Genomic DNA, 21,912 nt, shown 5'->3' with positions numbered 1-21,912 from the left:
GCCAGGTTACATGCTGCAATCTCATCTTTGTTGGTGTACTCCACAATCCCAGTGCTCAGGTTGCTCGATTTGATGGTGACAAGATTCTGTTGGTTGCGCTTCCTGTTGCAGGAGTCCTTGTTTTAAAGTCGACTAGGTCGACTTTAAAAGTAGATCGACTGGAAAAATTTAAGTCGACGCTCCGCCCGGAACGATGTTTGCGCCACCGCGGTCCATGTTTCACTCGGACCTTTTATGCCTACACGCAGCGTGTGTGTTGTGTACCGTACATTGAGGAGGACAGAGTTAAAAAACGACTCCTGGCACTCCCCTAACAAAAGACAAAGAATGTCCAGACTTTGGGACCATTTCAAGAAGATTGAGAGGACAAATAGTTATTTGAAAATTGTACAAAACAACAATAGCGTACCATAGCAGTACGTCATCAATGATGCAGGGGAAACATGCATATGCGGTGCTGGAAAAAACCAGAGCAAGGTAAGCTTAGTTATTATTATTATTATTATTAGTGTGATAATATTGCTATTTAGAATGCAATGCACTGCATTGTATGGTGACTGGAAGACAGGTTACCGCTTAAGGCGCCGCTTGACGATTGCAAGTAGCAATGCATTGCTAAGCTAACCGTCTAATTCCACTGGTCATTCTCAACAAGATATGCAGGCAGGATGGCACACAATATATTTCCTTTCACACGCATGCACATTCACTATGAGCCACTACCGGTAACGAACGGTCGGGACAGTAAAAAGTCCACATTGAAGGAAGTTGACAAACACCGTGTGTGGATGTGTGGGGGTGTGCGGGTCTGTGTGTGCGTGAATGCATGTGCGCAGTTAAACTGTAAATGGAAGACTATTATTGTCCAGGAAATATAAGTAACAATGGGTATTTATATCCAGATTATCCACTCAATTCAACACACGAACATTTGCAGCCTCAAGACTAAACAAAAAAACAAAAAAAAACAAAAAAATAAATAATATTTCTAATAATAAAAAGTCGATTAGTCGTTAAAAATATGAGAGGGAAGGTCGACTTAAAAAAAAAAAGTCGTTAGTGACAGCCCTAGCCTCAAAATCATGAGGCAGGCATGTTAACCACCAACCAACACCACCTTTATCGTTCTTATAGCATAAAAATTCAGTCTGTTACTATTGCTCTGTCTGCATCATTAACTATTGATGTAGAACTTTACAAAAGATAAAGCTTTTATGTAGTATTTAATATGTATTTTACATTTCATGTTACAATTAAAGAAGACATCTAACTGGTAAATTCCTTTCTATTCACTTTCACAGACACATTTGGTTCTCATTAGGGCTGCCACAAGCGACTATTTTGCTAGTCGACGAGTCACCAACAGTAGTCGCGATTAGTCGACTAATCGGATCGGATCGCCAGCCTCCTTAAATAATTGCCCAAAGTCTTTTTTCGACTCTTTTTTTTTTTTCTCAGAAAACCCCAAAAACTGAAACACATTCTGATTATGTGTTCATTTTCATTTCAGGGATATAATTATATATACATAAAATAATAATCTGTTTAACTAAGGATGTAGCCAATTTTAGCAAAGGTGGCCAGAATTTTTTTTTTTTATTATTATTTTGACGACTTAGGCCAATATTTTTAAGGGGCTGACAAGCAAGCAGCTACTCTTATATAACTATTATTAACATATAGCTTGAATTTGTTAAGATATATGTACAAGTTAGTAATAAAGATGGTGACAGGTGAAAGTTAACAGACTAGCAGTACATTCAACTTTTATTAAAGTGCAGTTTGTACCAGAATTCCTTGTGCAATCCAAAAAAAAGAAAATTATGCCGATAGTACATTTGAACTTTCAGCTCAAAAACTGTTGCCTTTAACATTTATAACAACAAATGTTGAGTGCATTTGAAAATAAAACCAAAACTAAATAGCAATTAGTAATATGAATACAACAAACATATACACAATATAAAAAATACTTTTGAGGCATGCACGTTGATGGCTTCATAATAAAGCTCTCCAATGAAGTGGAACGGAGCCTTTTAGCACTGTAACGTAGCGTTAAGACATCGTTGCCACATTTACTATTCAGCCATAAAATCGCTGTGTTACAGGCCAAGCGTGGCCCTTTAAGTGCTGTAGTGCCGCACTTTGGCGCAGGAGGGCGGTGTTGTTTAGGAAAGAGAAGGAGAGCGGAAGACCTTGCGTGTGTCTGTCGTTGAGGATTGCTAAAATAAAAGTTTGTGTGAAACAACGAAAACGAGAGTCTGCCTGCTCAGTCGCCATACCATCGTCTTGGAGGTCCCTAGGCAGGAGAAGAGGACTTAAAAGCTGTAACCAACGTGGGCACGTTTTTTATCACACAGTGTGTGCTAAATGAACGTCCACGTTAGCACTTAGCTACGCTAACCATCCAAATAACTTACAGTGGCTGAGATGACTGTCCCTCGCCGTCAGAAGGATTCGACAAAAGGTGCTTCCGTCTCAACTGCCGTGAGAGGCAAGGTCTGTCTTGCATATTTTACATTGAACATTATTCGCTTTAGTGTTCCCAAACCTTCGAAGTCCGATGTCGGTTAGCCATGAGAGCATACTATACAGCTGGTGCCGGCGTCACGTCTGACCCGGATTAATGCTACTGCGCATGTGCGTCTAGTAAGAGCAGGTCGACTAATCTTGACAGCCCTAGTTCTCATTCGCAGCTAATCGCTTGCATTATATCAATGTTACATTGTGGGATCATGAGGTAAACAACAAGTGCATTGTCTTGTTTAGTGCTGTTGAACTGTCAACCAGGATAGTATTTTGCATTAACTTTAACACTGGCAAACACGAGTCAGCAGGTTGACGAGCGTTTCAATTTGTTATAAGTAATTCCTGGTGAGAATTTGCTGTGTTTTATCCATCCATCCATTTTCTTGACCGCTTATTCCTCACAAGGGTCGCGGGGGCTGCTGGCGCCTATCTCAGCTGGCTCTGGGCAGTAGGCGGGGGACACTCTGGACTGGTTGCCAACCAATCGCAGGGCACACAGAGACGAACAACCATCCACACTCACACGCACACCTAGAGACAATTCGGAGCGCCCAATTAACCTGCCATGCATGTCTTTGGAATGTGGGAGGAGACCGGAGTAGACCCACGCAGGCACGGGGAGAACATGCAAACTCCACCCAGGAAGGTCCGAGCCTGGACTCGAACCGGAGACCTCAGAACTGGGAAGCAGACGTGCTAACCACTCGACTACCGTGCCGCCCTGCTGTGTTTTATTTTCAGTGAAATTGTAGTGTGCCAGTTTTTAATTTTGAAAATCTTGTCACACTAACACTAACATAAGACATATGTACCATACATGACGCTAAGCTAACAAGACAGTATATCGCTCCTGGTTAAAAAAGGACCGCTGTTATCAATATAGTTTCATGCATTTTCATTTCTTAGCTTCAGTTCTTTCAGCTGTTCTGCTAGCATTAGCTTTAAGCCATCCAGACAGATAAAATTGCTTTCTATTAACAACCCTTATGTTGTTGTTTCAATCTGAAACATGAAATAAGTTAAACGGAATTTTTTGACACGACAATAACGAATCGAGAATGTGGAAGCCGCTCTCCGTAGACCGTAGACATCCTGGTCAGTTATTTGTTTTACGACATCTCGGGAACAGTCATTGTTTGTGTTTGTATTACTTGTGTGCGGTCACACTTGGCGTTGTCGTTACTAAAGGCAGCAAGAAAGGAGTCTTTGTCGTGGCTGTCATCTAAAGCAGTCACACGGCCGATCTTGTGCCAAGGAGACCGGCTCGTTTATACCAGCGCATTCCTGGATCGTGTGCTCAGACCACATAAGGTTGCGGGGGTGGGCCTTATTTTCCCTCCTTGTGTGCTATCCTCATTCCATCTTCATTGGGAGCCCAACTAATGGTGTAGATTTATGTAAATGGAGCCCTGTTTCACTTGGATAAAGAAGTCATGGAAGCATCTGCCTAGGCCTTGCTTAAACCATCACACTTAAAGTGTCAAAGTGGAAATGAACCATAAAGTACACCTAAAGGAGAAGTTGTAGTGTACGACAGCGTTTTGCAACTTTCCAAGGCACATATTGTACATTAGAACTGTCATGTCAAGATTCCAACTGAATCAGTGACATTTACTTGTTGGGAATAAGCTTCAATATATGCCTTTTTTCAACTCTAATAAATGAAATCTGTTAAGTAGTTAGCTTTATGTTTTATCGTACAGTTATTGTTTTAAGGCTGTAAAACCCCTCACCACACAGTTCATCGAGGCATTAACATTTTCTCACATTTCTCTCTTGTTTAAACATTCTCAATGTTCAAACCTTCTAAATTTGATAAAATTGGTACATTAGTGTTAAAAAAAAATACATGCAATATAGCACTAAAAAATAATCTGCGAAAAGTGTTATCGCGAGGGTACAATGTATACGAGAAGTGCTACATGCACATTTCATCTGTAAGAATGCAATTATAACTTTTTTCAATAAGGTATATCTCCAAGTGCTAAATGTTCGTCTGCTGCGATTGATCAACAATGAAATGAAAGCAAAGGCCATCAGGACAACATTTGCTGCGATATGTAAACCTAAACCTTTGTAAGTCACGATAGTGATATACAAACAGTACCGTTCTTTTGAGAAGATCTCATTACACCATATAGGGATCCTGGCGTAAAACACCAACTGAAGTTGTCAGTAACAGTGGCAACTTAAGATGGCTGCCCTTTGGCTTCAGCTGTGAGAGGCCAATTGAGAGTCCTTGTATATAGATATGTAATTATTCCAGGTGTCAATGTAATATGTTTTTTTAAATTATTATTATTATTTTAAAGTAAACTATACTTGGTATAACACAAACATGTAAAAATATAACATATTTCTACAGGATTAGATTGTTATTGGATTGGATTATATTTCATGGTAAAGTCTAATGGAACATGCAAGAAATGTCCCCCCTCCCCCAGTTTTCATGGTAGTTGAAATTAATATTTGTAATTGTGTTATTAAATATGCATTGCTTGACGGGAAAAAAAAATGTATTGGATCTCATATTTGTCAATTTTATTTCCTGGAATCACAAAAGGCACACATTTAGCGGAATGGTCAATTTAATTTAATTACATCAAATGATGATGTGTGGCAGTCCCAGGAAAGTATTTCAATGTTTTGCCTGTAAATTGCTGGCAAAGAAAATGAACAAAATGAATCATTTTCATGACCAAGCAAAACTGGAAAAGACTGTACAAAAGCAATGTGTTTTGTATGTAATACAGAGCAGAGATTCATTTAATATGTATAAATTACATTGTGCCATTATTCATCTAATCCTGTAATTTTAATGGGGGTGTGTATCATCCAACTTCCTATCATCAACCCAAAATTTGAATCCTGCCTAACAACAAGTGACCATGCAAATTGTGACTAGAAAATAGAATGTTATGATACTGGAATAACATCACTAAAGTATCCAGACACTGGCTAGTTTTCACACCCACGCTGTAGAGCAACGACTTCATCACAATGCCCATGTACAGTAACTGTCTGCGTATTTTTTTCACCTGATAGTAAAGGGGGTCCTTTGTTTGTCTCAAGTGAATGACCGGGCAACTAATTGAGGGCAGGATGTCAACTTGCTAGACGGATGCTATTTGAAGAACTTCTGTATTTTTCTTAACTTGTTTAAAAGCAGTCATAACCAGGCAGAATTTGCTAATGTTCTCTGAAATGCAAATGTAAGGGACCTGTCTTGAATTGCCATGTTGCCTCACACCAGCCATCCCTCCTCCTCGCATCCATCAAGCGGCACGCTCAATGTGACTGAGTTGATCTAATGTGCTGTAAGCCAGAAGGGAGCACTTAGACAGAGGGCTAACTGTAACTCACCACTAGACCGACCACCCCCCACCCCGCAACCTTCCCCTCCCTCCTACATTTTCCCTCCATGTGAATAGTTTTTACTGTCTCTGCCTCGTCCGTTGCTTCCCACATTGTCTCGGCGGCTGACAAACAATCCATTCATGGGATAACCAGACATCCCAAGAAACCCCATCGTGTGTTTATGAATTCTCCAGGCAGACAAGGCTGTTTGCGGTCGAGGCTATTGCTGCTTTTCCATGTTTTCAGCTCTCCTGTTGTCTCTCAGATAGTTTCCAGGCCTCCTCCCTTTCACGTTGTTGCCTTCGGTTTTGCTTTTTGCGTCTATTTTCAGACTCTGTATTCACTGACACAGATCAGGGAATGTTATATTATCTTGAGGGCTGTTCGATGCCACTTTTTTTTCCAAACCAATACCAGTATGAATACTCAACTCTTGATACCAAATATCGATACCACTAGTACTTTTGATTCAAAACATTTCCACCAAAAAACAATGACAGATCATTTTTAAAGAAAGACCTATATTACAATATAGCATTTGTCTTACAATGTACAAAATTAAGAGCAATTTTCTATTCTTCTCATTTCTAATTTCTGTTTCCTGATCGTAAAGCGGTGCAAGTACTGATGATACCTTAAAAGCCCAGCATCGACGCGATGCCGATACCTGGTATCAGTACTCAACCATCTCTAATTATCTTAATCTCAAACATTTTACAGCAAATATATTTTTAAAATTTAGCTTTAAAAGTGCCATCGTCTAAATATTGCATCATAGACTGTTCGAAGGAAGTGTACATCAACAGCAAAGCAGAGTACATTGGCACTGCACAACTGTACTTAATACGGGCTGTACAGCAAACAGTTCTAAAAGATTATATGCAAATGTCATGTACTTCAAAGTTAAACACAACTGAATGGTACCTTGTGATTAGGTGTACTAAGTCCTTGATCCCTGGACAAGCACCTCTTTATTTTAATTTTCGTTTATTCACACAGACAAAAAGACAATATAAAAATACTTGTAACATTGAAAATATTTTGTGCAGGAGAGATAAGGAAACCCATATCGGGTTTATAAAATGATCTCACCTCATACATCATCTTCATATTCAGTCTACATATTCAATACAGAAACAAATATAAAACATATAAAAACCTCTTGTACTTTCTTTCTCTACTTTGACCGAGTGGTTCAGTTCCTTTGGACATTGTTCACATTTTAAATGCCTGCGAGTCAAAACAGAGCCATTAGGTTATTAATAATGAATCAGAATTCATTCCCTTGCCCCTTGGGGAGTCTGTTTGCATAATAAACTGTCTGGGTTGGCATCAGCCATTTAGCTCAAGGCCCAGACTTTGATATAACATTCACCAAGGTTTTATTAGACTAATGAACCAGTCTGCTAGAAACCAATTAATACTTTTAATGTCTGAGTAGCTGATGTTGTAGTGCACTGATTCTCAAAATGTGATGCGGCTCCCTCTAGTGGTATGAAAAGAATCACTGAATTTGATGTTCAAACTGTACATTGCACTACAGTACTTTTGTACTGTTTAGTTGTATTTAACTTTGAAGTGGTTTACTCTCCTTACTTTGGCTTCAATTCTTACAAAGTGTCAGTATGAAGATTCGTGCAAACGAATGTGTCTCTCTATGATTGAATAGCAAACAGACCAGGTTGTAGTCCGCTGGGACAGCACTGAAACGGATAAAAGTACAGAAAATTAGATGGATGCTTCTGGTTTCATGAGTTCTCCACCGGATTTGCTTATGTTGCATCCCCGACTGCGACCACGACGCTAACCTCAGCATCAACCCTTCACAAGGCGAATGACCCAAACTTCCCAGGAAGAGAAAACTTTCAATCAAAATGTTATTCTTCTGCGTCCTCAAAGGATACATTGTGTAGGGATCCAGAAGGACATACCAGGCAGTGAAAGAGGCTCTTTCTTGTTGTTTCTTTCTTTCTTTCTTTTTTTTTTTTTGGTCCATTGGCCCCCTCCCAGTCTCTCACTGGGGCAGCCTGTTTCTCTCCGACAGCAGCTGCTTGCTGCCTTTAGAGGCCGAGTTCGAGCGGTGCAGTCCAGACATCTGTAGGCCCTGAGCCTTGGCCGCCAAGAACTTCCTTTTTTTAAAAATACACACTCACACGCAGACACACGTAGAATCCCAACATCTGCTCACCACAAAGGGCGATATTCATCCTCCCTTATAAATTCCACTACTGAACAGCTCCTTAGTGTTTCGTTGAGACTCCGTCCTTCTCTGGACACTCCCTTCCTTCTCTAATTCTGTTCACATCCATGGAAATGGCAAAGTAATTGAACATCATGCACAGCGGTTAACCCAAACGACCGCCAAAGGCCGCCACTCTTAATTGAGGGAGACGTTCTCTGAGATGGAAGCGCGGGGTGACCTCGGTTTGACTTCTGCGTACATCTAATTATGAGCGTCTTTGAAAAAATAAGCAGGAGTGTGGACGTGTTTGTGCGTCCCCCTCCCCTGTGTGAGTTTTACCTCCTCACCCTGAGAAGGGGGCATTCCAGCGCGGAGGACTTGCTGCCCTATGTTCACAAAGAGATCTACTGAGGGAGGCCGGAGCAGAACAGAGATCCTTTGTACCGAATGAATGTGGCCCGTGAGAAGTTTGAGAACGTCGCGGTTTGAGAAACATCGCAAAGTTTTATGAAGGCCCCACCGGTCGGAAGCCGTCTGCTTTCAACGTCGTTGCTCGAGGTTGGCCACACGTCCATCAGCTTGTCTTTGGGACGTAATAGCGTGGGAACCACGGCGCTAAACGCCTGCCATGACGTCTTTACTGTAGCTGTTCGCAAGCTGTTTGCCCCAGAGTCAGCAGACACCTACCCTGCTGTTCCAGCAGGTGACCTCGACTAGGCGTGTGTTTTGTTAAGTTGCTGACAGCGTCGCCTTCTCTGCTGCGTAGGCTCTGGTGGGGTCATTCCACGATATACCCAGCAACTCACAACAATGAGCAGGAATTGAATGATTGACACAAACTAAAAAGAATTCTGTGAGCTGTTATTGCAGCGCAGTCCAGGAGGTTGTCATGCCAAGAATACCAAAGACATCTGTGGTATTTTTTTTTCCTTGATTCTGTACGTCAAGAAAAAAACTGAAGTTCAACAAGGTTGCAGTCTACAAACGTGAACCTTTGTTTTTGTAAAATAAATACCCATCTTGTTGCCTTTACCATGTTCAAACTAACGTGTGTTGTTTGGAATGAGAAATGAAATGCCAGGAGAAAACCTAAAAGTTTTGTGCATTCAACGTGTTGCTGACGGAGACCATTCTATTATTAGCGTGCATTTTTCCATCAGGGTATAAAACCGCAATTTAACCCCAGACTGTGCTCTGCAATTTAAAAATAAATAAATAAATAAAATAATTCAAGGTCCACACAGACACTCACACAAGCAGCGCAAAGCACAACTTGTCTGCTCATCTGCTTGTCATTAGTGACGACACAGAGATGCCAAATGGGAGATATGGATCTCATTCCCCGGCAGACAAAGCCTTATTCATCGGCGGAAAAGTCAGATGTGGAAAGACGTTTCCAGCAACTCGAAGCGCAGCCGTTCGCCACCCACTTCTGGGTCTCATTTTCAACCTCGCGTAACCATGTGCTAGGATGGATAGAAGGATGTGTTTCAGACGGGACGGTCGGATTGTTTACCCTGCAATCTTCTCTGACTTAAGTGAACAGTGGTTTGTTTTCCATTAGTAGCCTCTGAGAATGAACAAAGTCATTGTTGTGCAAGAACATCCGTTTAAGTCACTTCATTGACAAAATGCTTGGCCCCTTTTTTGTCCTGGTTACGCAAATATGTCCACATGGAAAGACCTGTGCGAAGCCTGAACAATCCTAAACATATCGACTTCATGATGGTCCTGTTGTTGGCAGTATTGCACATTTTAGCCATCGCTAACTGCCACAAACAAGCAATTTTTTAGCACAACTCCATCTTGTGAAAATGAATGACCTGGCAGATTCTTCCCCTTGAAGGCATTTCTTCTCCTGATGAGGGAAGATCTGAGGGAGGTCATCTGAGTTAGGAACAGGTCTCATAGCTGAGGGCAGGTTGGGATATTTTATCTTTTTTGTAGACGAAGTATTGAAAACAGTTATAGTTGTTAGACAAAAGTAATCATCTGCTTAGCTTTGTGGCTCCTTCCAGACTATCGGGACAGCAAAGTTGAAGGCTGCCTTCTTGCCATTAAACCATACAGTTAGTCCATTGTAGCCGGGTTTACGACAGATGTGTGGGGCCCAGGATTTGTCCTGATCTCAAATTGCACTGTCGACATTTCAATAGCGATTCATCCAGTTGTTGGTGTTGGGCGATGTGGCTCAGTGGCAGAGTGGTTGTTCCAACCCTGACCCCGGGATTACACAGAATGCGTGTGCGTTGCGTCTCCGCTGCGTTCCGGCGGCGTAGCCGATTCGTTTCCATTCTATCAGCTTGTTCAAATTACACAGGCTACGTGTGCGTTGCATATCGACTGCGGCTCAGATGCGTCGTGCCGGAGCACTCCACACGGCTAGACCTATTTTCTATTTTTGCCGGACGACGCTTCTGACGGCATCCGTCAAATGGCAGACTAGCACGGAAATAATTTGTAATTTTAATTTGTAATAAATCTCAGTCTTCTACAACTCACAACTACTTGTGACATTACTATGAGTCCATTAATGTTATAAACACAAGCGGGAGCTCTGCTCAGTCGCAGATGGGGATGCAACGATAATGGCAATATCGTGATATCGTGATATTAAAACGGCCACAATATCGTCGTCGTCATGTTCACGATATTTAAAAGGTATACATCTGTTAAAAAAAGTCAGATTTATTTCCATTTGTGCAGTTCTAGCAGCCTCTGGTGGCTAGTTTCTTAGTAGTTTAATTATTATTAGGGATGTTTTTGCCTTTCTATATTTAAAATCACTAATTGTCAGATGAAGGGGATTGTAATATGCTTGTGAAGCGAGTCAATATGTGGAGGAACTCAAAGTGAGCTTGCATTAAGTGAATAAGTGCCACAATATTAAATGCTATTAGAGATTGATGGTAGTTTATATGTATATATGTATTGCTGTTATATACAAAAATTGTATGAGCGCATTTTTTGCACAATATTGGGACCTAATTTAAATATCGGCAACCTCCCCACAATATCGTGATAATTATCGTATTGTGAGCTTTATATCGTGATAGTATCGTATCGTGATTTTTGGATATACAGTCTTCCCTCGCTATAACGCGGTTCACTTTTCACGGTCTCGCTGTATCGCAGATTTTTTTTTAAGTGCAATTTTGCATATTTTTTTACAGTAATATACCCATTTTATAAAATTTATGAAGGTTTGAACATTGTCAATGTTTGAACAAGAGAGAAATGTGAGAACATGTAAATGCCTCAATGAGAAAAGTGTATAAATTGTGCGGTCGGGGATTTTAGAGCCTTAAAACATTTATAAGAGTTGTAAAACATAAAGCTAACTACTTCACGGATTTCATTTATTGCGGGTATTTTTTGGAACCTAACCCCAGCGGAAAACGAGGGAACACTGTAGTTACATCCCTAGTCGCAGACTACGTGCCTGTATCACTTGAATTTACAGCAATTGTACATCCAATCATGTAAAACACACAGTCACCTTGTCTGTTAAATGCACTATATAAAAACAGCTGCGTCCCCTAACACCCGCCACCCCAACCCCATTCCCCCCGCTAGTAGATAAACAGGTTAGCTTGTGAACTAAGTGCTCCCTCTCCCAACTTTCTGCTACTTTGCTATATCAACCATATGGCTCCGGAGAGAAGTTTAACCACTTTAAATAAGGTTACTGCTCATAATGTTTGGGAATTAAATGTGCTATGCAATTCTGCCTCCCACCATTACTGGACAATGCTGTTCGCTTGCAAGCTAGCCTTTCCCCATTGTGACATTGCAGCTCGTAATCCAAAGCATACCACAGCATGTGTCATCTTTCTATGGAAATCAAAGGCTTATGATCAAAAGCATACTACATCATGTGGCATTAATGTAATATACAGCTCATGATCCAAAGTTCTTTTTCTATAGAAAGGAGCCACACATTATCCAAAGCACACTCCATAATGTGCCATTTAGCTATCTGCTCTATGGGTCTCTCATTCAAAGCAGACCATATCATGTGCCACCTATCTCACTATCTACGGTAAGGAACAGCTTATATATCCAAGAGTATATCGCATCATTTGTCATCCTCCTCAGGAAACAGCTTATGATGCAAAGCATACCACACCATGTGTCATGTTATCTACTGAGCTATCTCTCTTTTGAAAGGAGAAGCGTATGATTATCTTCATCCACCTAATTATCTGTGTGATGTCTGTATGGAAAGGTACAGCTCATGATCCAAAGCATACACATACAGTATCATCATCATCATCATCATCATCATCATCAAGTCCAATGCCTCGATTGTCATATTGTGTAGTCTGAACGGTCAATGCCTCAGTTTAACAATGGTTGTAAAGTCTTAACTGCTATCCCTGCTGGTTTATTGCCTCCTGTTTAACCCTCCACTTTCAAAACGTCAAAAGCAAGACAAAACACATTCCAACTTTTTGACCAAATGTTTTCTTTTCCATTCAGTACTTTTCCCCTATTGCACAAATGATACAGTGCAACGTTGTTCTTTGGCTTCTTGTTAGGTTTTGCACTATCATCACTCAGGCTCTAATGTTGCTGACCTACCGTTCACCTGCTCACTGTTGGAATACATTATAGACGATAACGTGTGATTGTGTGCATGTGATTGTAGTGGTGTCTTCACAGGTGTTCACTGAACTCACAAAAGTGTCTGAACTTTATCCATCCATTTTCTTGACCGCTTATTCCTTACAAGGGTCACGGGGGGTGCTGGCGCCTATCTCAGCTGGCTCTGGGCAGTAGGCAGGGGATACCCTGGACTGGTTGAAGTTGAAGTTGAGGTGAAGTTGAAGTTTATTGAACATATGCACATATACACGTATAATTATATAAACACAAAGTTAAAAGTAAAAAAATAAAATAACATAAAAGAAACATCCAATAAATATCTATGTATATGTTCAAGGGAGTAGGAAGAAGTTGAAAACTTATCCAGTCCTACCCCTTATTCTTCATATCCTATCACTTATTTATAATAAATTACATTTTTAATAAAAGAAAATATAATGCTACTCGTATAAAAAAATAAATTAAAAATAAAAATAAAAATACACTAGTAACACACATATATACAAATTTCATTACACTCATATTAATACATCAAAGAAAAATAAGTAAATGAATAAATCATTTCTACAATCTTCTTAACTCATATCTGATTTAAATAATAATATTGAATTTTACTTTTAAACATTCTTTTAAATTCAACAAGTGAATTACATCTTTTCAGTTCGGTTCCCAAGTTATTCCACAAATTAACTCCTTTAACGGAGACACACCTTTGCTTAATATTTGTTCTTGTTTTGGGTTTTTTGTATACACTTGTACCCCTTATCTCATAAGGACAGTTTCTAATTTCAAACAACTTTTGAGTACTGTGGCAGAGTAGATTATTGTATACTTTATACATTATTTGTGCTATTTTAAACTCAACCAAGTCATAAAATTTCATTGTATTTAATTTAATAAATAGTGGATGTGTTGATTCTGTATATTTTGATCTATTAATAATCCTCATGGCTCTTTTTTGCAATTTAAAAACAGTGTCAGTATTTGTTTTATATGTGTTTCCCCAAATTTCCACACAATAGGTCAAATATGGTAATAATAATGTATTATATAATGTATATAGTGAATTCATGTTCAGGACCTCCTTGGTTTTATAGAGTATCCCTATGATTTTTGACATTTTCCTTTTAACATTTTCTATGTGTGGTTTCCAACGTAATTTATCATCAATAACTACTCCAAGGAATTTATTTTCATACACCCTTTCTATTTCAATTAAATTCACCCTAATTTTAACTTGATGAGTGATTGGTCTAGTACCGAAAACTATGAACTTGGTTTTATTTAAATTTAATGATAATTTATTCATATCAAACCAATTTTTTATTGTACTTAATTCATACTCCACAGTAGTCAGAAGCTGCTTCAAGTTGTCTCCAGAACAGTAGAAAGTTGTATCATCCGCAAACAAGACACTCTTGAGTATTTTCGAGACACAACAGATATCATTCATATACAATATAAATAATTTAGGGCCCAGCACAGACCCCTGAGGAACTCCATGAGTAATCTTCAATTGTTTTGAATTTGTATTTTTAAACTGCACATACTGATATCTATCATCCAAATAACTTTTTATCCATTTATATGCTAAGCCTCTTATACCATATTTCACTAATTTATTCATTAATATAGAATGGTCTATGGTGTCAAATGCTTTCTTTAGATCCATAAATATCCCAACAGTAAATTTTTTATTGTCTATGTTGGTAGCTATTGCCTCTACAAGTTCCATGACTGCCATTGAGGTGGTCAGTTTTTCTCTAAAACCGTACTGATATTCACTCAAAATCTTATGTTTCTCAATAAAATTATCCAGTCTATATAAAAATAATTTTTCTAGAATTTTTGAGAACTGTGGCAACAATGATATTGGTCTATAATTACTAAATATATGTCTATCACCACTTTTGTAAATAGGAATTACTTTTGCTATTTTCATTTTTGATGGAAATATACCAGTTTGGAAAGACAAATTACAAATATATGTAAAAGGTTTTACAACATATTCTATAATACTTTTTACCAGTGTCATATCAATATTAAAATAGTCGGTAGACTTTTTATTTTTTAATGTTTTTACAACATTTAATACTTCAATATCATTAACACCATTTAGAAACATAGTGGATGAATTATTTACAACGTACTTATCTATTTCATGTTTATTTCTTGTCTCTGGAATTTCATTTGCCAAATTTCTACCCACATTAACTAAATATTCATTGAAGTTATTGACTATGTCTGAAATTTTATCGATTACACTGTTTTTATCTTTTATAAAATATTCTGGATAATTTATTTTTTTAGATCTATTTTTAATTACATCATTTAGTATTTTCCATATTTCTTGCATATTGTTTTTATTCTGCTCTAGTAATGCATGGTAATGATCTTTCTTCCTTATACGTATAATATTTAATAATTTATTTTTATAGGTCTTATACTTTGTTTCAGATTCCATAGTTCTTGTTTTAAGAAATCTTTTATACAACATATTTTTCTTTTTACATGCATTTTCTATCCCCTTTGTCATCCATACCTTATTTGGACCTTTATACTTCCTTTTAATTTGAACTATTGGACAGTGTTTATTGTATAAAAAGTTAATTGTTGACTGGAATTCACTATATGCAGTGTTAGGATCGTTTTTTGAATAGACCTCAGACCAGTTATGCTTTTCTAGGTCCAGCTTAAAGGCAGCCATGGACCTAGGTGTTGTTAATCTTTTTTCAATTGTGTAAGTTGACGGCTTCATAATTTTTTTTTCAAAATAATCATGAAGAACTGCAAAGACCGGAAGATGATCACTTATATCATTAATAAGGAGTCCACTTTCTATTTTAAAATCTATTTTATTTATAAATATATTATCTATTAGTGTAGCTGTATCAATTGTTATTCTACTTGGTTTTGTAATGACAGGGAATAAACTGTTACTATACATCATATTTATAAAGTCGGTTGTTTTCTGGTGTCCATTAGGATTTAACAGGTCAATGTTAAAATCACCACACATTATTCGCGTTTTTTTATCATTTGTATAACTAAGAATTTCTGCTAGTTTATCGTTAAATGTGTCAAGACATGACCCAGGTGTCCTATATATACAACTTATAATTACATTTGGTACATTTTTCATGTGTACCTCAATTGTCACACATTCCATTACGTTATCCATGGCAGTTGTCAGATGTTCAACTTTACTACATTTAAAAACCTTATCAACATAAATTGCAACACCTCCTCCTCTTCTGTTTTCCCTATTCATGGTAAACAGTTCATATCCTTCCATCTCAATATCATTTGTTATCTCATTTTCAAGCCATGTCTCTGATATGGCTATTACATGGAATTTGTTAATTTTACGCAAGCATTCTTTAATTTCTGCAACATTTTTATGTAGACTTCTACTATTAAAATGTTGCCAGCCAATCGCAGGGCACACAGAGACGAACAACCATCCACACTCACAAGCACACCTAGGGACAATTTGAAGCGCCCAATTAACCTGCCATGCATGTCTTTGGAATGTGGGAGGAGACAGGAGTACCCGGAGAAGACCCACGCGGGCACGGGGAGAACATGCAAACTCCACCCAGGAAGGCCGGAGCCTGGACTCGAACCGGAGTCCTCAGAACTGGGAGGCGGACGTGCTAACCAGTCATCCACCGTGCCGCCCCTGAACTTTATCTCTATTGCTAATTCTGCTGCTTTTAAAGCAATCGCCAAACTTTAACTTGCAATTTAAGGGATCTTGTCTGAAGGGTCAAAGGGGTCATAGAGATAAGGCATGTGTTTAGTTTGGTGATTTTGACCAAATCTTTATTTCTTTATATCTGTCTACCAGCTTGTGTAGCTTCCAAGAAATAAATAAAAATAAAAAAATAAAAAGAAATGGGATGATTTCCCGATGAATACCTGATGAGCTCTCTTGTTCTTAACTCTAAACGCCCAAGCCCTAACTCCACTGTAGCGCCATCAAACACGACCTAATAGGAAGCCATCTTAATCAGATTCAAGTACAGCAAGTACTACAAGGTTCTCTGCAATCTACTAAAACAAGCTAAATGTTATGGGCTTCCTCTCTTGCACCCATATAACCTCTCCCCCTTTTCCTCCGCAATGCACGGAGCAGGGTTCATTTGAAAGGCACTGTTTGTTAACGCTTTAGCGGTTAGTAAGTGCTTTCTTTGTGTGGCGGGAGAACAGAGACAGGGGGTTAATATCTCCCAGGGAGTTGCGTACAAAGAGGGCCTTCAGCTCGCCTGGCCGAAGAGGGGTGGCGAGATGAATGAGGCCGGGCCGCAGAGCAGAGGTGCCAGTGAGTGCACGGGAGGGCGGGAAAGTTCAGAGGGAGAGGTCACGGGACGTCGAGGGATCCCAGAGGTTTTCGATGAAGGTGTTCACAGGGGGCTAAAGACAATGCAGGGGTAAACTTCTTCTAGTGGCCTGAGATGCTGAAGCATCAAGGTCACATGAGTGTAAATTAAGGTTGAGGTATGTGTTTTTGATTGAGGGGCTTGAGGAAACTGAGCATTTCAGATGACCTGGAGGACAGACCTCCACTGAGGCTTAACTGTCTACTGATATTCAGGACTCACAAAAAGTTAGGGATGTAATAAGGCTTCTTCATCTATTTGAGAGTAGCCAAGGCAAGGCAACAAATTCAATTCAGATTGCAGACGTCAAGTCCGAAGGCTGGTGGTGCTCATGCTGGACCCAGGCCAGGCTTCATAGTTTTAATTATGGGCTTCGGTCAGGGCATTACGGTGGGGCATCTGCCTCACAGTTTTCTGCATGAATCTTGTAATTTGCAGTTTGATTCCAGAATGGATGATAATCAGTGTTCCCTCTCTGCTATGTTAAATGGTACTTCATTTATATAGCGCATTTCCAACTTACTAGGCCCTCAAAACAATTTACAAACTTTACAGACAGACTACTCATTCATCTACTGATGACGCAGCATCAGTACCAACGGGGGGTTCTGTATCTTGTGATACTTTGACATGGTCACAACGGCATGGGATCGAACCCACAACCTCTGGGTTGTGAGACGACTCTGAGCCACGCCGCCCCAAAGTATTAGTTGACAAAATGTCAGGTAATAATTATTGATTATGGGTTTTACCGAAATTCAGCAATCAGCCCTTGTTTGATTCATCAATGGAGCATGTGTTCGATGGACATAATGCCTCCAGTGATTCATGGGCTGTTGCATGTCGGGGCTTTGTTGGTGTCTCCATCTCCTTTTCTTTGAGAGAGGGAGGAAGGGAGATGTGTCTGGTGGTTACTCGCCTCTTCCCACGGAACGACTATTGCATTCCCGCTGTGTCGTGGCCAAACCAAAGGTCTCTTTGTGCCTCGTCCATCCGAGTTCCTCTGCCACAAACACTGGCCTCTCTGTGAGCTGCAATCCAGCACTGCTGCATTTGGGACTGCACCAACAACAGCAAAAATATGGAGTTGCTTCACCTTTTTGCCCTCTTCTGGGAAAAGTCTCTACTGGTCTATGTTCCATATCCACTGGTACTAGCTATAGTAACGGGTTGACCAGGGTATGCCCGGAAAATACCATATTGTTTGATGCAAACCACTGCTGGTCGTGAGGGTTTGTCGTCACCATTTTATTGAAGGTAGTCGGTTAGGAATAACAAAAACAACCAAACATGCGAATGTTAAATTAGTTTGTTGTAATGCATTATTAGCTCTGGTCTCTGCAATCTCCACTTGGCTGGGTCACTAAGTGCAAAGTGAGATTTCTGTTTGTGAATACCGGGTATTTGATTCCTTAAAAAAAAAATTAAAAAAATGGCATCTCTTAATAACAATTTAACATCACGCCACTATTAGTCATCCATCTGTCCAGCAATCTACTTACTACACTGCTTGTCCTCATTAGGGTTGCATGTGACCTGGAGGCTTTCTTAGCACTTCAGATGAGAGAGAGAGTGACTACACCTGGTGTGGAGCGGCATGGCTCAGCGGTAGAGTGGTCGTATTGCAATCCTGAAGTTGTCGGTCGACCCCAGGCCATTGTGACCACTTTGAACCATCATTGAACAAGATACTGAACCCACAGTTGCTCCTGATGCGGTGTCATCAGTAAATGAACGAGTAGTCAAAATGTAAAGCGCTTTGAGGGCCTTTGTAATGTGGAAAAGCGCAATGTAAATGAAGTTCCATTTACACCCTGGACTGGGCACCAGGCCTCTTATAAAATAGATAACCATCCACACTCACATTCATTTCTCTGGACATTTTCGACTCATCAATGAACGTAACATGCATGTTTTTGTGAACTCTTGCAAATTCTTCACAGAGATGTTCCAGTGAGAAAGACAAACATGCTAACCGCAGTTGCCCTTTGCTATACATCTTCTTTCCCCATGACGAACAAATACAGTAGTTGCTGGAATTATCGCAGTTCAAAGGATCGAATAGTTAATTGCTGATCGAATTGAACTTTGTTGCTGACTACCGGAGCACATAAAACAGGGTCCAACAACTACACTGCGCAGTAGGGGTGTGAATTGCCTAGTACCTGACGATTCGATCCGTATCACGATTCATAGGTCACGATTCGATTCAATACCGATTAATCCCGATATGAATTTACAAGCCGATTGTTACGATTTCTTTTACGCAATTTAGAAAATACCATTCAGTAAACTTGTACATGTACACTATAAGATTTGTATGAAAATGTATTATTTATTGATCTGAAACTTCAGTGTTATAACTGTGAGCCACTGTATTTTAACAAACAGGTTGTAACCTTTTTCATGTTAGAACAGCATTGAAATAAAATATGAAGGCTTAATGTTCCATTAATATAACATTCTTCCATGCTTAAGGTGTGAAAGTTTTGTTGAATATTTTTTCATCAAAAATGGATGTTAAAAAATCGATTCGGTTGCCTATTGAATCGATTCAAGAATTGCGTGCTGTAGTATCGCGATATATTGCCGAATCGATTTTTTTTAACACCCCTACTGCGCAGTATTTAAGATACTCTTTCGTGATGTGGAGGCTGGATCATTTGTGACAATTGTGTTCCAGTCGACTCTGGTGGGATATTAAGTGCATCTGAATTTTTGTTCCTGGGCTCTATGCACTAAGCACACTTCAGTTTTACTTGATATAGATTTTAACATCCATCCATCCATCCATCCATTTTCTTGACCGCACATTCCTCACAAGGGTCGCGGGGGTGCTGGAGCCTATCTCAGCTGACTGTGGGCAGTAGGTGGGGTACACCCTGGACTGGTTGCAGGCCAATCGCAGTAGATTTTAACAATATAACTGATTAATATTAGTCTATAAATGTCTATAATAACCCTCCCTTTTTATGGGTCTAGTGAGTGACCGGCATGTAGTTGATGGGTGGGCTAGGAAACCTTGGCTTCAAGTCTGTGAGTGATTTTACAGCTTTTATAGCAGCTTTAAATATGCTCTATGACGCTGATTCAAAGCAGTTCTGCAAAAGAATAATATTTATTCACTTTAATCCCTCTCTCCTTCTCGACACATTCCCCAGGCTACACAAGTGCAGCAGTGTGCCAAGACAAGCACCCCTCCCTTCTCCTCCCACACCTTCCTCTATGACCCGCTTTGCCACAATGAGCAGCAGGTGTTTGGCTAAGACCATGTTGCAGGGACCGAGTACATGTAGGATTTGGCCCAAACGGATGTTGAGATAATCATGGCTCCATCTCTGCAGAAAGACATGTTGACAAGCAACACACATGTACAGCATATTCTTCCAGTTCATTAAAGTGTTGCTGAATGGTAGCCTAAATTGGTTGTTTTGTTGTTGTACGAGGAGGGGGAAAAAATTGTAATAGTACAGGAAAAAATGTTTACATGAAAGTAAATGTGTAATAAAAGAACAGACATTTGCAAGAATAATTCCCTTTTCACCGCAGTCGCTCAGTGTGAAACCCGCGTGGCAACACAATGATGATAACAGCACACTGGTTGTTGCCATCATGCCCATTTTTGGAAGTGCTTGGTGTAACAGCCTACAAGAAGTAAAAACTGAGATTTTGCCACTAGTCGGATTGTATTTCTACAAGATCTAGCTTTGCTTATTTTAATGAGGAGGAGGAGCCAGTACACAGGGCAGCACAGTGGTGAGTGGTTAGCACGTCCGCCTCCCAGTACTGAGGATGCAAGACCGAGTCCAGGCTCCGGCCTTCCTGGGTGGAGTTTGCATGTTCTCCCTGTGCCTGCATGGGTCTTCTCTGGGTATTCTGGTCTCCTCCCACATTCCAAAAACATGCATGGCAGGTTAATTGGGTGCTCCAAATTGACCCTAGATGTGCTTGTGTGTGTGCCCTGCGATTGGCTGGCAACCAGTTCAGGGTGTACCCGCCTACTGCCCAAAGCCAGCTGGAATAGGCTCCAGCACCCCCGCGCAGATGGGGAAATCCGTCACTAAGTGTGCGGCCAACCAGATTGTGCCTTGGTGCGCCGGTGTTATTTGCGCATATGTAAATTAGGTAATTTGCATACATTTGACGCAAAATATGCCCACCCCAATGCAAATGAGACTCATTGATGTGCAGCGTCTAATTCACTAACGCCAGCGCAAACAGCCACACAGAGTTTGCGTGACGCAAATTACGTTTTTGGAACGCATGTATTAACCTGCCGCAACCTCGATCCCGGGATCATGACAGCAGTGCATCGCACGGTGCACCGTCGCTCTCTACCTGTTCACGTAGAAAGGAGAGAGAGCGAGAGAGAGTGAGAGAGAGGGACGGGGACATTTCTCAATGTTGGATTAGGACACATAACGTAACCCGGTCTGATCGGCAATGGCGGAGAGGCATTTTACGATCGATTTTATGTGTCAGATGCATACTGTACGCCCACGCCAACCTCTGAAAATATATTAATGTTCGCGCCGGTATATGATTAGAGCAATATCCTTCGTGAATAGATGGGTAACTGGGCGCAGACTGCGGGTGCGGTTGTGGTGCAATATTTCGCGCTCTTAGCGGACACAGCGCATTCTTAGTGAATATACCCCTGAGTGTAGTGTGCAGAGTAAGGTCCCAAACACAGACATCGGAGTTGGGAAACAGAGTCTTTATAACCAAAGTAACAGAGAGCAGGGAAGATAACACTTGATGGAAAAACCTTGACAAAAAACTTGAACGGGCTGGATGCATGCAAGAACTCATGGAAGAACAGGCTGCATAGAAGAAAGCGTGTATGGAAGAGTT

General features: G+C 40.1%; 1 protein-coding gene across 2 annotated transcripts in view; it reads left to right on the top strand.

Moving 5' to 3' along the window:
- Window positions 1–2,084: 2,084 nt before the first annotated feature.
- The window catches only part of LOC144022920 (uncharacterized), a 116,229-nt gene continuing 96,401 nt past the window's right edge, over window positions 2,085–21,912 (top strand). Inside the window, exons 1-2 of one of the 2 annotated variants that reach the window (XM_077528130.1) lie at window positions 2,174–2,336; window positions 2,423–2,499. The gene's annotated coding sequence lies outside the window, so the exon portion shown is untranslated. Of the gene's footprint in view, window positions 2,500–21,912 lie in introns of both variants that reach the window. The other variant, XR_013284439.1, reaches the window with a different exon arrangement.

Source organism: Festucalex cinctus, chromosome 1 (assembly GCF_051991245.1).
Source record: "Festucalex cinctus isolate MCC-2025b chromosome 1, RoL_Fcin_1.0, whole genome shotgun sequence".
Taxonomy (NCBI): Eukaryota; Metazoa; Chordata; class Actinopteri; order Syngnathiformes; family Syngnathidae; genus Festucalex; species Festucalex cinctus.
This window is presented reverse-complemented; position numbering and strand designations above follow the sequence as displayed.